Consider the following 16,878-nt stretch of genomic DNA (forward strand, 5'->3'; position numbering starts at 1 on the left):
CAGAATACCATAAACCAGGGGTCTCCAACCTTGGCAACTTTTGAGACTTGTGGACTGCAACTCCCAGAATTCCTCAGCTAGCATGTCAGCATGGTTGGTTGGGGAATTCTGGGAACTGAAGTCCACGAGTCTTACAGTTGCCAAGGTTGGACACCCCTATCACAAACATTATGGAAAGCTAATGAGTCCTTTGGCCATAAATTCATGACATGTCATAATAATAGTTAGATGAGAAAAACCTTTGAAGTATGATTCCTCTCTTTGGTTTATCCATACAGTTGAATGTCCATTGCTTAAAGTACATATTCTGCTGAAAAGTTTAATAAGAGATAGAAAACCAGAGCCCTACATTACGGTTTGATTCATGTAAGTTTAACTCACAGAATCATCTATTGTAATGTCCTTCCTGTTAAAGACTACTTCAGCTTTAATTGCAACAATACTAGAGCAACTAATAGATTTAAACTTAATGTCAACCGCTTTAATCTAGATTGCAGAAAATATGACTTCTGTAACAGAATCATCAGTGCTTGGAACACTTTACCTGACTCCGTGGTCTCTTCCCATAATCCTAAAAGCTTTAACCAAAAACTTTCTACTATTGACCTCACCCCATTCCTAAGAGGACCATAAGGGGCGTGCATAAGTGCACAAACATGCCTACCGTTCCTGTCCTATTGTTTTTCTTTTCTTCTTCCTATATATATATATATATGCTTATACCTCCTTATATTTACTCATATATGTGTTTATATACTATATAATCTTTTTTGTATGATACCTACATATATTGTTGTGACAAAATAAATAAATAAATAAATAAATAAATAATGTGCTGAACTCAGATTTAGATTCCACTTGTTTGTTTACAGTTTAGTCTGATTTGTAACCTTTCTTGTTTATTCAACAAACTGTGGTTGGAAATTCTGGTTTGGAATTGTTTCGATCTCTCCATTTCAGCGGCATGCATATATAAAAATGGCATGTTATGAATAAAGCATAAAACCATTGTAGAATATATGTTTCAGAGGAGATTGTTTTGATATGGAAATGGCAAACGGTACATTCATCAGTTCTCAGATTATCTGGCTTATGAAAACCTATTTGATACTGAAGGAAAAATTACAAATTGCCTTCCAGAGTTTTCCCCCAACAGCAAATGAAATGGATACGATAAGTTGGTGTTTCTGAATTGAATAAATTCACACAAGACCTTAATAAAGAGCTGGTAGTTGCCCCTCGTTTTTTGGGGAAAATTACATGAACTGACATTGCTACGCTGTTAGGCAGCTTTTCTTGATGTTCCATTGCTGTTTAGTCTAATTATTAGAAAAGATGAAATATCTAACATTCATGAATCCAGGGGCTTTGCTTTCAGGAATTATAACTTGACAGTACTTTGTCTTGGTAAAAGCAAATTGATCGTTCCTCTCTTTTGTGCTGGGAATATTATCCTTGTGTTATCAGCCTGAACATCAATAGTCAAGAAGAATAGCATTCAGAAAGCTAGTTAGTATTGAAGGGATGAGTGAATAATGCCTATATGATTTGTGAACATTAAAGAATACAGCTGCAAGCTAAAAACTAGACAGATACCCCCCCTTCCCTCCCTCCAGTCTTAGCCTTTGGTACACTGAGATTCGGAGTTAGATCTGTAAGCCCATGACCAGACTTCAAAGCTCTTCAAATCCTGGTTGGCCCACCAGTGATTAAAAATAACAAGATCCTGCTTTTGAAAGGTAATTTACTGCCCTTGCGGCTCACTACAGTTTCAAGGGGGGGGGGAAGGGAACTCTGGAGAGATGTAAATAGGATTAAGCCCCTTCCCTGAAGCCACAACCTCACTCCAGTCCTGCACAAATAAGTATCTACTAGATTGGGAGTCATTTTCCAGGCTGGTTGTGTCAGCTTGGAACGAATAAGGATAAGAAAAGATGCTTTTTTGTGTGTGTGACCGCTAGACATCTGTGACAGGCTCCTAATCATTCAAATAAAAAGAGGTATTTAAAAAGGCCATCTAATCACTTCAGCTGTATCTGATGGAATGGCTAACAGAATGAGAATCATCTACCACAACAGAATAACAGAGTTAGAGCACTGCACACCAGAACAACTAGACACAAGAACAGTTCCCCTCCCCCCCGAACGCCATCACTGTGCTAAACAAATAATTCCCTCAACACTGTCAAACTATCCACTAAATCTGCACTACTATTAATCTTCTCATCGTTCCCATCACCCATCTCCTTCCACTCATGACTGTAACTTTGTTGCTTGTAATCTTACGATTTATACTGATATTGTTTCCTGATTGCTTATTTGTAGCCTATGACTATCATTAGGTGTTGTATCATTAAGTGTTACATTTGTACCCCATGACTATCATTTAGTGTTGTAAGTATTGTAACTTGATGAAGGTATCTTTTCTTTTATGTACACTGAGAGCATATGCACCAAAACATATTCCTTGTGTGTCCAATCACACTTGGCCAATAAAATTCTATTCTATTCTATTCTATTCTATTCTATTCTATTCTATTCTATTCTATTCTATTCTATTCTATTCTATTCTATTCTAGAAAGGGACCTTGGAGGTCTTCTAGTCCAACCCCCTGCTTAGGCAGGAAACCCTACACCACTTCAGACAAATGGCTATCCAACATCTTCTTAAAAACTTCCAGTGTTGGAGCATTCACAACTTCTGGAGGCAAGTTGTTCCAGTGGTTAACTGTTCTAGCTGTCGGGAAATTTCTCCTTAGTTCTAGTTCTTAGTTCTCCTTGATTAGTTTCCACCCATTGCTTTTTGTCCTGCCCTCAGGTGCTTTGGAGAATAGCTTGACTCCCTCTTCTTTGTGGCAACCCCTGAGATAGTGGAACACTGCTATAATTTTGATTAGTTGGCTTTTCTCACCACCTGATAAAAATTAATTCTGCCTGTCAATTTGCACATTAAGGGAGAAGGTGTTTACTTTCACCTACATTTAGCTGGGTCATTTGACATAGTGTAAAGAAAATATTACTCACCTGGTCAGGCAGACTCCATCCAATTCTAGGCTAACATACTGTAAATAACTAATGGTTCTATTCTGTGATTGAGGTTTTTTAAGCACTAAGCTAATTAGTATTTGATGGATTAGATCTCCAGGCCCACCTAACTGCATGGAGTTCTATTCCTGGAAACTCACCAATTGAATGAACCGTGAGCCTGACTGGTGACTGCAATGAGCCACTTAATATTAAAATTCCTTCAGGTGAGCAGTTTTATTAAGCATTAAATTAATTCTGACTGCTCAGGACTCACAGCGTGCTCCTGGTCACTGCCTCTTGTAAATGACTGAGGAGTACTTGGTAGCAGGCCCACTCTTTTGTGCTGCCAAGTTGAAAGCAGGACTTGATAACTCCATGATTAAAAATGATTGAACCAAACTGGTAGCTATGAAGCGAATTTCATGTGTAATGGGTGCTAGCAACTGTCTTTCGGGGCTAAATGTCCATACAAAAGCAAAAAAAAAAGGAAAGAAAATCATATTGATGTGAAATTGGCATGAGATGGACTTCTGATATGGTTGATCTGAAGAGTCTCCAGGTCAAGCCCTTGCCTCCATCCTTCGATATGTAGTATTAAGAAATCACGAAAGGTTATTGTATTAGCATATTCTTACACTAGAGACGATAGTTTTCTTATCTATCTCATCCACATTCCCCCAGTTTCTTGCTCTCTACACCTAGATATCTAATTTCCCTGGACAATATCACTACTAATGGAAGAGAATAAACATAGCTCAGGGATGAACTGTAGAGTCCTTGGTACTCTCTGAGCTTAGTTTCAATAAGTTGACTATCACTACATTAGTTTCACTATCACTAAGTGTTGTATCTTATGATTTATGAAGTATGTATTTATATGATGACTATGATCATGATTTTATCACTTACAGCTTTTATGTACCATGAGAGCTTAATGCACCGAAGACAAATTCCTTGTGTGTCCAATCACACTTGGCCAATAAAGAATTCAGTTCAGTTCAGTTCAGTTCAGTTCTGTTCTATTCGTTTGCTTGCAGGCGGTTGCATGAAGCACTGAAGAATTATTTATTTGTTTATTTATTTATTTATTTATTTATTTGTCAAGCACGTATGAGAAAATAAGTATAAGTATAAACGTAGCATATAAACATATAAGTATAAACAGGTATAACAAACAGGGCCGCGGTGTGGCTCAGGCTGTAAGAAGCCTGTTATTAAAACACAGCTGCCTGCAATTACTGCAGGTTCTAGTCCCACCAGGTCCAAGGTTGACTCAGCCTTCCATCCTTTATAAGGTAGGTAAAATGAGGACCCAGATTGTTGGGGGCAATAAAAGCTGACTTTGTATATAATATACAAATGGATGAAGACTATTGCTTAACACAATGTAAACCCCCCTGAGTCTTCGGAGAAGGACGGGATATAACAGAGAGGGACTCCTCAGGGTGCCGTCGGCTAGGCAGTGCCGTCTGGCGACACCCAGGGGAAGGGCCTTCTCTGTGGGGGCTCCCACCCTTTGGAACGAGCTTCCCCCAGGACTTCGTCAACTTCCAGACCTCCGAACCTTTCGCCGCGAGCTTAAAACTCATCTATTCATCTGCGCAGGACTGGACTAGATTTTAGATTTTAAATTTAAACTGGTTTTAATGGGTTTTATTATGTATACTGTTATTTTTAATTATTCGGCTATTTGGAATAAGTTTTTTAATTGATGTTTTATTTTGTATTTATATGTATTTTTTATCTGCCTGTAAACCGCCCTGAGTCCCTAGGGATATAGGGCGGTATAAAAATACGAAAAATAAAAAATAAAAATAAATAAATAAATAAATAAATAAATGTAAATAAAAAAATAATAATGTTACTAACTCTGGTAATGAAACATCTGCAAGCAAACAAAGCTCAGAGACCTACAACATCGCTACGATCTCAAAGGTGGACAAATTGTTGGATGTTTGGCATCGATGTGCATCGTAGCAGGAAGAAAACAAATATGAGAAAGACTGTTACATACAATAACTCATTGTAAGGCCTTCTATTTTGCTGGTTACTTTTATTTTCATAGTTAATTCAACAGAAAGACATAGGGTAGCCCAGGAATGGATCAAAGATACCACCTTGCCAGATTAAATCCAGAATAAAATTTTTTTACCTCACATGCAATAATGTCAGCAGGTTTGGGGTAAAACTAGGCATTGGATGAGCTGGTGTCATAATGGCTAAGCTGGTGTCCATTTGGATTTGTACTGACTTTTATTGTTACCAAAAAAAGCTGCATACGGCACAGGTAAAGCGGTTAACCTATGCTAGTGAAAACTGTGTCATAGGAAGTTTGCAACTGTTTTTTTTTTTTTAAAAGCCTCACTATATAAAGAAAAGAAGAGAAAAGAAGAAAAAAAAAAAAGGGGGGGGGTAAACGTACACAGAAAGTCATTCAGCCATTTTTTTAAAAATGCACCTTCACTCTTCCCCTCACACTAATAGACAGGTGGTTTTTCAATGAACGCATTATTGATCCGAGATTTTAATCCTGGGGACATGCTCTCTTAACAATATCAAAGAGTAATCTTTTTTTTGCTGCACCGTGTTCAGTTAATCCGTAGTCTTTCATATGATAAAATCCCAAATCCCTGGTATATAACTCAGAAATACCTTCACAGCTTTATATGGCATTGATTTTTTTTTTTTTTGGTAATGCTATATGGATAAATTCATGGAAACTTAACCCAAAACAGAGTGACAGTGGGTCACATCCATACAGTGGTGGGATTCAAGTAATTTAACAACCGGTTCTCTGCCCTAATGATTTCTTCCAATAACCAGTTTGCCAAACTGCTCAGAAAGTTAACAACCGGTTCTCCCGAAGTGGTGCGAACTGCCTGAATCCCACCACTGCATCCATATTTATTTATTTATTTTATTTTGTCACAACAATATATGTAGGTATCATACAAAAAGATTATATAGTAAATAAACACATATATGGGTAAATATAAGGAGGTATAAGCATATATATATATTGGAAGAAGAAAAGAAAAACAATAGGACAGGAACAGTAGGCACGTTTGTGCACTTATGCACGCCCCTTATGGTCCTCTTAGGAATGGGGTGAGGTCAATAGTAGAAAGTTTTTGGATAAAACTTTTAGGATTATGGGAAGAGACCACAGAATCAGGTAAAGTATTCCAAGCACTGATGATTCTGTTACAGAAGTCATATTTTCTGCAATCTAGATTAAAGCGGTTGACATTAAGTTTAAATCTATTAGTTGCTCTAGTATTATTGCAATTAAAGCTGAAGTAGTCTTTAACAGGAAGAACATTACAATAGATGATTCTGTGAGTTAAGCTTAGGTCTTGTCGAAGGTGACGGAGTTCCAAGTTTTCTAAGCCTAGGATTTCAAGACTGGTGGGATAGGGTATTTTATTGTTTTCAGAGGAATGGAGAACTCTTCTTGTAAAATATTTCTGGACACGTTCAATTGTATCATACTAATAAATGCCCCCTTATTCATTTCACGGATTTCGGGTCTCTTCCCCTCACAATACCATAATACCAAACTGACCTTGGAGCAGAAATCACTGAAGAATCACTGAAGAACAGTGGCCCCCAATTAAAAACCTCCTAAACTGGTCCAGTAAGATACCATATTAAATGTATCAAAAGCTGCTGAGATATCAAGGATATCTCCCTCAATCCATGGCCTGACAGAGATCATTGGCCAGGGTTACCAATACACCTTGGTATTGTATTCAGACTAAAACTATTCTAAAAAGGATCCAGCTAAATCACTTCCTCCAGGGTCTTTGGTATAGTGACCAGACGTCCTGCTTTTGGCGGGACAGTCCCGCTTTTTAATAATTTGTCCCGCATCCCACGGCAATTCCAAAAAGTCCCGATTCTTTTTTTGTTTCACTTCCATTCTGAAAATGGGAGGCGGCAACGCAAGAGGAGGAGGCGGAGAAGGGGGAGTGGCGGAGAAGGGGGCGAGAGAGGGAGGAGAGACGCCGCTTGACTTCACCCGAGAGGAAGAGAAGAGCCGAGAGGAGAGCCGAGCCTGCCTGGAAGAGCGGAGAAGCAGCAGCCGCTCCTCTTCCTTCAGGCAGATGGCAAGACTCAGTACGCATGCGCAGCCCCCCCTCCCCCCGTCAATGGTGTCCCGCTTTGCCATCGCTGAAATCTGGTCACTTTAGTCTTTGGAGTAGTAAGCCTACTATCTTCTCAGTCACCTTCCTTGAAAAGGAAAGAGTGGAGTCCGGACAAAATTATTCAGAACCTTTAAATCCAGCGATGGCCTCTTGAGGGAGAAAGAAACCCATCATCTCCTTCCAAGCATCTCCTCCCATCCATCTCTGCTGGATCAATGACATATTGCCTCCTGGGATGACTTAACCAACCATGAAGGACACGGAACGAAGAGAAAAGTGGCAGGGTTCAAAGCCCCAAGGACCCAGTCATCGGGCTGATGGATCCGAACTCCCTTTCAAATTACTAGGCATGACTACCGCTCAGACAACTGCACAGGATCCACAAAGGCAGAAACATCAAACAAATTCAAGCAATTTTATCCGAGGGATGCCTGCAGAGGCTCTGGGGGGTCCCTTCTTCCCCAAATCACTCAACGCACTCAAGACCACTAGCTGCAAACTGTAAGAGAGTGGAGAAATAAGTCTCTTTTGCTGCTTTTAATCCTTAATAAAGAGTTATACTTGTGTCCAATCAGATTTGTTCTTCGAACACGAGGGAAAACCAAACAAAATATAGATGGGAAAGTTTAAAATTACTTGTACGGAAATGTAGATGGGAAAGTTTAAAATTATGTAAGGGAAAGAGAGTACATAAGATATTTTTGATATATTTTTCAGCATTCAACCAGGGTGGACTTTAACAACAACAACAACAACAGTAGAGTTGGAAGGGACCTTGGAGACCTTCTAGTCCAACCCCCTGCCCAGGCAGGAAACCCTACACCATCTCAGACAGATGGTTATCCAACATTTTCTTAAAAATTTCCAGTGTTGGAGCATTCACAACTTCTGCAGGCAAGTCGTTCCACTTATTAATTGTTCTAACTGTCAGGAAATTTCTCCTTAGTTCTAAGTTGCTTCTTTCCTTGATCAGTTTCCACCCATTGCTTCTTGTTCTACCCTCAGGTGCTTTGGAGAACAGCCCGACTCCCACTTCTCTGTGGCAGCCCCTGAGATATTGGAACACTGCTATCATGTCTCCCCTAGTCCTTCTTTTCATTAAATTAGACATACCCAGTTCCTGCAATCCTTCTTCATATGTTTTATCCTCCAGTCCCCTAATCATCTTTGTTGCTCTTCTCTGCACTCTTTCTAGAGTCTCAGCATCTTTTTTACTGAATGCAGTATGAATGTGTGTTCATTCAGTGTGAATGATATATTTGTCATTTTCTTTTCTTTTTTACTTTTATTATTAGCATTTGATGGCTGTCAGTTTGTTTCTTCTTCTTCTTTTCTTTATTTTGTATTTTAATTTTGGAAATACAATAAAATTTGTATAGGGAAGACCAAGCAAATTAGGATCAAGATTGTTGCATATATCTGGGATAACTTGGAGGGAAGAAGTTTTAAATTAGATGCTTTAGATCAGGGGTCTCCAATCTTGGCAACATTAAGACTTGTGGACTTTAACTCCCAGAATTCTGGGAGTTGAAGTCCACAAGTCTTAAAATTGCCAAGATTGGAGACCTCTGCTTTAGATGGTCTATAAAATTTAAACAGAAAAGAGGAAAAAAGAAAAAAATATATACCTGAATATTATTTTTTTGGGATTTGACAAAAAGTAGGGGATAATTGTGTTGTGCTTATGTAACAATTCAGGAGATAGAGTGGATTCTAAATGTTTTTCTGCCTCTTCACATGAGCTGAACGAGATGATTTTACCCACAATTGTCAGAACCATTTATAAGAAATGTCTATACTTCTTTGTGAAGCAAAATATATTCTAAATATTTAAAAGGATAAGATGCAGCTTTTGTCAATGCCCAATTTCCAAGAAGAACCAACTATTGTGGGCTGATTTAGAAAACTCTCAAACAGGTGCAGCTATTTTGGGATTCTTTCTGGAAACACATTGCAGATAACACAGCGGGTGCTTGGACTATACAAAATGTCACCCCGACAGGCTTCAACTGCCTCTTGGAGAGATGTGTATTGTTCTGAAATGAACACATAAAGAAAGCTTTTAGGAGATGCTAGGCTCAGAGAAAGATTGTGTGATGCTTCTCTGGAAAAAAGCAACCTTAAATGTTCTATAAAAATGGCTCAAGTTTCAAACAATTCTGCTTTAAGCAATGAATGCTTTTACTTAACAAAGGCAAATCCTTTGTGGTATGGTTAGTATCATGAATGACCCATAACTCATTTAATTGCTTCCCAGGAGTGAAGAACAGAAACGCTACCCAGGCAAACTGTTACTTTTCTCTTAAGCAGCCGAATTGGTCAAGAATGCTACATTTTTTGCATCTGTATGGCAGATCAAGTAAATTAACAATGAAAGAAGCAGCCAATGGCTTCTTTTATTAATGTGGAACAAAAGCTTAAAAATAGCTGCCAAGCAGATCAGGTATTTAAAAGAGAGAGGAAGAGGAAGAGAGAGAGTGGGAGGGAGGGAGGGAGAGAGAGAGAGGGAGAGAGAGAGAGAGAGGGAGAGAGATCTGTGAATTCAAATCCTATATTGATCATCAGCCAGCCTTAGAAAATGAACATGGTCCTTCAGCGAGGGTGATGGGCAGTTTCAAAATTTCACCAAAAAAAATATATCAATCAATCAACATCTTTCTAGACGATACAGGAAAACCTGATAGTTGACATGTTGATGCTAAAAGAAGCTGGCATCAAATTGTACTTGACACATTTAGAAGAAGCTGGTAATTCCAAAGGTGATCTAAAACAGGGGTCTCCAACCTTGGCAACTTTAAGACTTGTGGACTTCAACTCCCAGAGTTCCTCAGATAACTGGCTGAGGAACTCTGGGAGTTGAAGTCCACAAGTCTTAAAGTTGCCAAGGTTGGAGACCCCTGATCTAAAACATTTTCAGAGCACAGAGAGAAATTTACTAGTGCTCCCTATTCCTCCATTGCAGTTCTCACAAGGTGGCTATAAGTCAAAGATGAATTAAGTCAGGAACGCCATCCCAGAATCCACATGGGACAATCTGGCATTGATGTTTTTAAGGGAGAAAATGAGTCTTCAGACCAGGGGTGAAATGCTCCCGGTTCAGACCAGGTCGGCCGATTTGGTAGCGATGGCGGCGGGTGGTTCGGAGAGCCAGTAGCAAAAATCCCTGCCCCTCCCCATGCCTGGCTGAGCCACGCGATCATCAGAGGTTTTTTTTTTTAAACTTTTAAAAGCATTTTTTCTTCGGCCAAAAAAATGTTTTTAAAAGTAAAAAAAAAAGCCTCTGATGATTGCGCGGCTCAGCTGGGATTGCCAGAGCCTTTTAAAAGCATTTTTTCTACAACCTCTTCGGCCGAAGAGGTTGTAGAAAAAATGCTTTTAAAAATAAAAAAAAAAAATTGTCCATGCCCACCCAGTCACATTACCCCCACCACCAAGCCATGCCCATAGAACCGGTAGTAACACATTTTACATTTCACCACTTCTTCAGACCTTAAAATACTGTTCTGCAAGCCTTAATGGTATCCATTTTGGCCTTTAAACCACCCCAATTTCTACAAACATGCAGAAAATGGGCCCCTTGTTTTACCCATCTCATTTGGGGAGGGGTCTTGGAAAGACCAAAAAAGAACATAGGCTTATACGTAGCTGGCAAGGCATACTTTTTGCACTTGTTATAGATCACGAGAGAATCAGAACGTGGATCCAACAACTCTCACTCTCTGCCCACCGCTGTCCTTTTGATGAAGCTATGCAAGTACTCCTTGACTTACAACCATCAGTTTAGGGACCATGCAATGTTACAAGGGTTGCAGGAGGCTGTCACAGCCAAAAATGGGCCTCTGTGGCTCAGACTGGTAAGACAGTCTGTTATTAACAGCAGCTGCTTGCAATTACTGCAGGTTCAAGCCCCACCAGGCCCAAGGTTGACTCAGCCTTCCATCCTTTATAAGGTAGGTAAAATGAGGACCCAGATTGTTGGGGGCAATAAGTTGACTTTGTATATAATATACAAATGGATGAAGACTATTGCTTGACATAGTGTAAGCCGCCCTGAGTCTTCGGAGAAGGGCGGGATATAAATGCAAATAAAAAAAAATGGAGCTCGGGAGCCTGTTTTCACTGGCAGAGTACTCGGGCCACCATAGGCACCCCCAACACGAGTGATGTCGAGGGTGTTGTGACCCAGGCCCAAGTAGGTATAGGAAACTCAGTCACTGTAAAAACAAACAAACTTTATTTGAACAGCTGAGAATTAACTCATTCTCAGCGTAGTTCAACTAAATTAAAGCAAATTCCTCCCAACACAAATTCCTCAGTCCTATCACCAACCTTGGTCCAATTAGGCAAACTGCCAAAGGCCTTTCCTGGCAAAAGTTCAGAAGACACCGATACAGAACAAATGCAACAAGACAAAGCTATCAACGTTGTTTTCCGGCAAAGAACCCAAAAGTCGTTGCTGGTCTTTTAAGCCTTATGGGAGGGGCCAATCATCTTTTGGCTCTAGTCCCGAGTCGTCCTCATTGCTTGAGCTGCTCTTGCCTTCTGGCAGCTCTTCTCATGAGTGCATTAGGAACAGGCTCCTCCTGTTCCTCTGCCTCACTACTGTCAGCCTCTGGAATCTGCACATCACTCCCCGATGGCCCTGGCCCCACCTCTGCCTCCGGCGCAGAGCTCTCATCCAGGCCTTCCCCAGCCTCCAGGACTGGCCCATGTTCTTCCTCAGCCTCACCGCTGTCCGACTCCATTGCCAGCTCCGCAGGCTCCTAGCGGACTGCAACAGAGGACCATGCCCCCTAGCCACACCATCCGCCTCCCCCCAAGGTCAAACACAACCCTGATGTGGCCCTCAATGAAATTGAGTTCGACACCCCTGCTCTCGCTGATATATCTATGACCCTTCCTGAGAACGTGGAAGGAAAAATTGCAAAGGAAGATGCTTGTTTACACCCTGGTGTTTCTGCAAAACTATAACTTTCACAGTACCCAAGAGCCAATGGTGTCAACTACCAACCTTTGGCGCCTTGAAAAAAAAAGTTTCATTGGTTGTTGAACACGGTTGCCTCTTACTTGTAACCATCAATCCTATACGCCTTCCGCAGTTTTGGCAGAGTCGACCGTAAGTATAAATGGTATATATCTGCATTTTACTTGCACAGCCTTCTGTTGTGTCTCGCCCGCTTTCACCGCAGCCAGGGCCTTCTTATCTGCTTCTGAACGCTGAGGAATGTCCTAGTATGCCTCCCGGCCCCAGCCCTGGCTCCATGCCCAGACAGGCTGAGGAGGAAGAAGTACCTCCAGCCCCCAGCTCTGGCTCCATGCCCAGGCAAACGGAGCAACTAGACCCCTCCCCCTCCCACACAGCATATGAGCCTGAGGAAGGTCAATTGCCAACAGCTGCAGACTGGAGTGACCCTTGCTTCAGGAGAATTGATAGGCGGCAGCGACAGAAGGAAGGGAGGGGCAGGCCTGGATAAGTGCTGAGTCATGGAGCCACACCCCATGGCCTATATAAAGGACCTGCTTTCTGGCATTCTCTGAGTCAGGCAAAGTCTAACATATCTTGCTGAAGTCACTTTCTGGTCTCCTGCCTGCCTTGAGAACTTTGCTAGGACTTTGGCAGAGCTGCAGAGGCACGCCTGATTCGGATTTCCCTGACCCGGCCGTCAGCGGAGGAGTGGGACACGACACCTTCATTAATCACAGTTCACTTAATGTCATTAAATTAGATAGCCAGGAAGTGCTCTTCCCTCAACTGCATTGCCATTTTTGTGATAAGTTGGTTTGTAGATAAAAGACAACAGGGAAATTGTAAATAAAAGACGATGGGAAGTTGTTTTTTTTTGAGAATTACTACTTCAAAAAAAAAAGGAAGAACCTCCCCAATACTCTTGCAACTGCAAAAACGTACAGACACTTTTTAAAAAAATAAAAAATAAAAAGGGGCACTTATTTTCCCCACCTTAAAAAGCAAATATAAATGCTGCACTATAGCCTAGATTTAAATGGAAATGCTTTGAAATGGAACACGTGGCTTTTATAGAGCTAAATAGAGCTCTCCCGTGGAACCAGGAACAGGCGGGGAAAGCTTTTATTCAGGTTTACAAAGTATTTAATGGACCGGAAAATTTAGCACTAGATAAGAAAGTTGAAATCAAAAGAACATCTTAACAAGGGCTGTTTTCAGTTTAGATGTAGAGTTTGTAAGGTGGAACAAGACTATTAAATTGATGTTTTTGCTTGATAGCAGTATTCAGGGGGAGGGCTGCTGCTAGGGGAAAAACTGGTTCAGATCAGTATTTCTCAACCTTAGCAATTTTAAAATGTGTGGACTTCCAACTCCTAGAATTCCCCAGCCGGCTGCAATATTCCTTGCACTCCACTGCCTTGTCCCCTGAAGGATAAAATCTTGTGCCAATAAAGTTTCTGACTTCAAATGTGTGTTCTTTACCCACAGGAACTGCCCAAAGTTAGATTTGGCTTTATAGCCAAATAAAATGGCTATATCCTTATAAAATGGCTACCTCATTTATTTCTCTATGTTCAACTTGACTCTGAATTGTTTGTCCTTTTTTTCCCTCTTTTACATCTCTATGGATGATTACCCAGAATCAGTGGCAAAATCCTCCGAGGTCTGCCACCGGTTCGCTGTGCGCAAGCATGCGCAGCACACACTTTGTGCGCTTCTGCACCGCAGGCGCTACCGCGCAGCGTGGAAAAAGGTAGCTTAAGAAGGTAAGTAGAACAGTGGGTGGTGGTGGGGAACAGCTGTGCCACGTGATTTAGATTTTAGATATTACTAGTGAATATATATCATACAGCACAGTTGATCGTTGAAAATACCGGTTCTGACGAACCGGCAGCATTTTTTTTTACTACCGGTTCACCCGAACTGTTGCGAACCGGTAGCAAATCACCCCTGCCCAGAATAGGCCAAAAAACATAGAAAACAGAATCATAGGGTTGGAAGGGACCTTGGAGGTCTTCTAGTCCAACCCCACGTTGAAGTCATGAGACCATCTATTATCCTGGTCAAATGGTTGTTCAGTCTATTTTTGAAAACCTCCAGTGATGAGGCACCCACAACTCCGGGAAGCAAGATGTTCCACTGATTAATCATCCTCACTGTCAGAAAACGTCTCCTTACTTCTAGGCTAGATTTCTCTTTAACAAGCTTCTGCCCATTACTTCTTGTCCTGCCCTCAGGTGTTTTGGAGAGTAAGTCAATTTCTCTTTTCTGTGACAGCCCTTCAAGTACTGGAAAAGTTAAAATAAAACAATGGACTTAGCAAAGTCCATTGCTAAGCAAATCTGCAGAAGAGAACTTGGGCTGCCTATTGCTATTTTCCTGGGAGAAGGATAAGTTAAAACACAGACTTTTTTTTATGCAGACATTTTTATGTGGCTTCTCATGGACATAAGAATTAATGCCGTATTCTTCTTCTGAGGCCATTGCTTTTATCAGATTCCCAGGCATCCTAGGCTCACTTTCTCCAAAGTATCAAAAGATGTCAAAAATCTTGTCTCTGATGAACTAAAAGAAATGGCTAAACCACACTGCTACTTTATTGCACATAAAGGGGCAATTTCTCACACAATGCACAATTGTTGCACCATAATTAAGCAAATAGAGGGACATGGTGGCTCAGGGGCTAGGACGTTGAGCTTGTCGATCGAAAGGTCGGCAGCTCAGCGGTTCGAATCCCTAGTGCTGACGTGTAATGGGGTGAGCTCCCATTACTTGTCCCAGATTCTGCCAGCCTAGCAGTTTCGACAGCACGTAAAAAATGCAAGTAGAAAAAATAGGGAGCACCTTTGGTGGGAAGGTAACAGCGTTCCGTGCGCCTTTGGCATTGAGTCATGCCAGCCACATGACCACGGAGACATCTTCGGACAGCGCTGGCTCTTCGGCTTTGAAACGGAGATGAGCACCGCCCCCTAGAGTCGGGAACGACTAGCACGTATGTGCGAGGGGAACCTTTACCTTTAATTAAGCAAAGCCACCCAACTGCTGGTCCTACTGAGCAAACTCAGACGGATTTATGATGGCAGCTGGATTGTTGTCTAGCTGTCCCTTCAATTACCAACGTTCATCGACAAAGGAAAATTCTTAGGGGGAAAAAAAATATGGAAATTCTGAACAAGGAAGAGGAGGAGGAGCAGGAGGAGTTTTCCAGTTTTGGTCATCCCATTACAAAAAAGATGTTGAGACTTTTGTTGGAAAAGGTGCAAAGAAGAGCAACTAAGATGATTAAGGGCCCGGAGACAAAAACATATGAAGAACGGTTCCAGGAATTGGGTATGGCTAGTCTAGAGGGAAAAAAAAGTACCAGGAGCAGGGGGTAATAGGCTGGTGGGAGGGAACGACACACACATATGACAGCAGTGTTCCAGTATTTGAGGGGCTGTCACAAAGATAAGGGGGTCAACTTATTTTCCAAAGCACCAGAAGCCAAGACAATAAACAATGGCTGGAAACTAATCACGGAGAAAAACAACCTGGAATTAAGGAGAAACTTCCTAACAGTGAGGACAATTAACCAGTGGCACAGCTTGCCTTCAGAAGTTGTAAAGGCTTAGGGTTTTTAAGAAAAGACTGGACAGCCACCTTGTTGTGTCTTGCCCGCTCTCACCGCAGCCGGGGCCTTCTTATCTGCTTCCGAACGCTGAGGAATGTCCTAGTATGCCTCCCGGCCCCAGCCCTGGCTCCATGCCCAGACAGGCTGAGGAGGAGGGGGCACCTCCCGGCCCCAACCCTGGCTCCATGCCCAGGCAAACGGAGCAACTAGACCCCTCCCCCTCCCCCACAGCATGTGAGCCTGAGGGAGGTCAATTACCAACAGCTGCCGACTGGAGTGACCCTCGCTTCAGAAGAATTGATAGGCGGCGGCGTCAGAAGGAAGGGAGGGGCAGGCCTGGATAAGTGCTGAGTCATGGAGCCACACCCCATGGCCTATATAAAGGATCTGCTTTCTGGCATTCTCTGAGTCAGGCAAAGTCGAACATATCTTGCTGAAGTCACTTTCTGGTCTCCTGCCTGCCCTGAGGACTTTGCTTGGACTTTGGCAGAGCTGCAGAGGCAAGCCTGATTCGGATTTCCCTGACCCGGCCGTCAGCGGAGGAGTGGGACACGACACACCTATCTGAAATTGTATAGGGTCTCCTGCTTGAGCAGGGGATTGGACTAGAAGACCTCCAAGGTCCCTTGTAGCTCTGAGCATGAACAACTTCCCACGTAGGGCTGGCTAAAGCCTATGGCTGAGCTGTGTAGGAAACCATACTTAATAGCTCAGTGATCCTTATCCTTACCTTGCAAATTTATCTCATGTTCTTAGATATAAATGTATGTATGAAAGTAGTTGTTGTCAATGCTCTTATAAAAGCGTTTTCCCAGTGGTAGAACAACTTTGCTCTCTAATTTTAAAGTTGATTTATGAAAGTTAATAACCTCCAGCTTCTAGATAAATGTACAACGACGCTCTAAAGCCATTCTCTAGCTATTAAACACATTTCCAAGTTTAATAACGCTTAGAACATGTTCATTAAAGCAGCTTCATTAAAGTCAAGAGAGCTGATTTTTTTTCCCTCTACACAATTTTCCCCTGCTAAAGAAGACCGTTAAATTAACCAGAACAGCACATTCTGAATTTTGTACTAGTAAACAAATCTGGGAGGACGACTTCCGGTGTCCAGTGGCAACGGTCAT

General features: G+C 41.7%; 1 protein-coding gene across 20 annotated transcripts in view; it reads right to left on the minus strand.

Annotated features, from left to right (window-relative positions):
* The window catches only part of CELF2 (CUGBP Elav-like family member 2), an 823,343-nt gene that overhangs the window by 24,541 nt on the left and 781,924 nt on the right, over positions 1 to 16,878 (minus strand). The window lies entirely within an intron of this gene.

The sequence above is a fragment of the Ahaetulla prasina genome, chromosome 7 (genome assembly GCF_028640845.1).
Source record: "Ahaetulla prasina isolate Xishuangbanna chromosome 7, ASM2864084v1, whole genome shotgun sequence".
NCBI classification, from domain to species: Eukaryota; Metazoa; Chordata; class Lepidosauria; order Squamata; family Colubridae; genus Ahaetulla; species Ahaetulla prasina.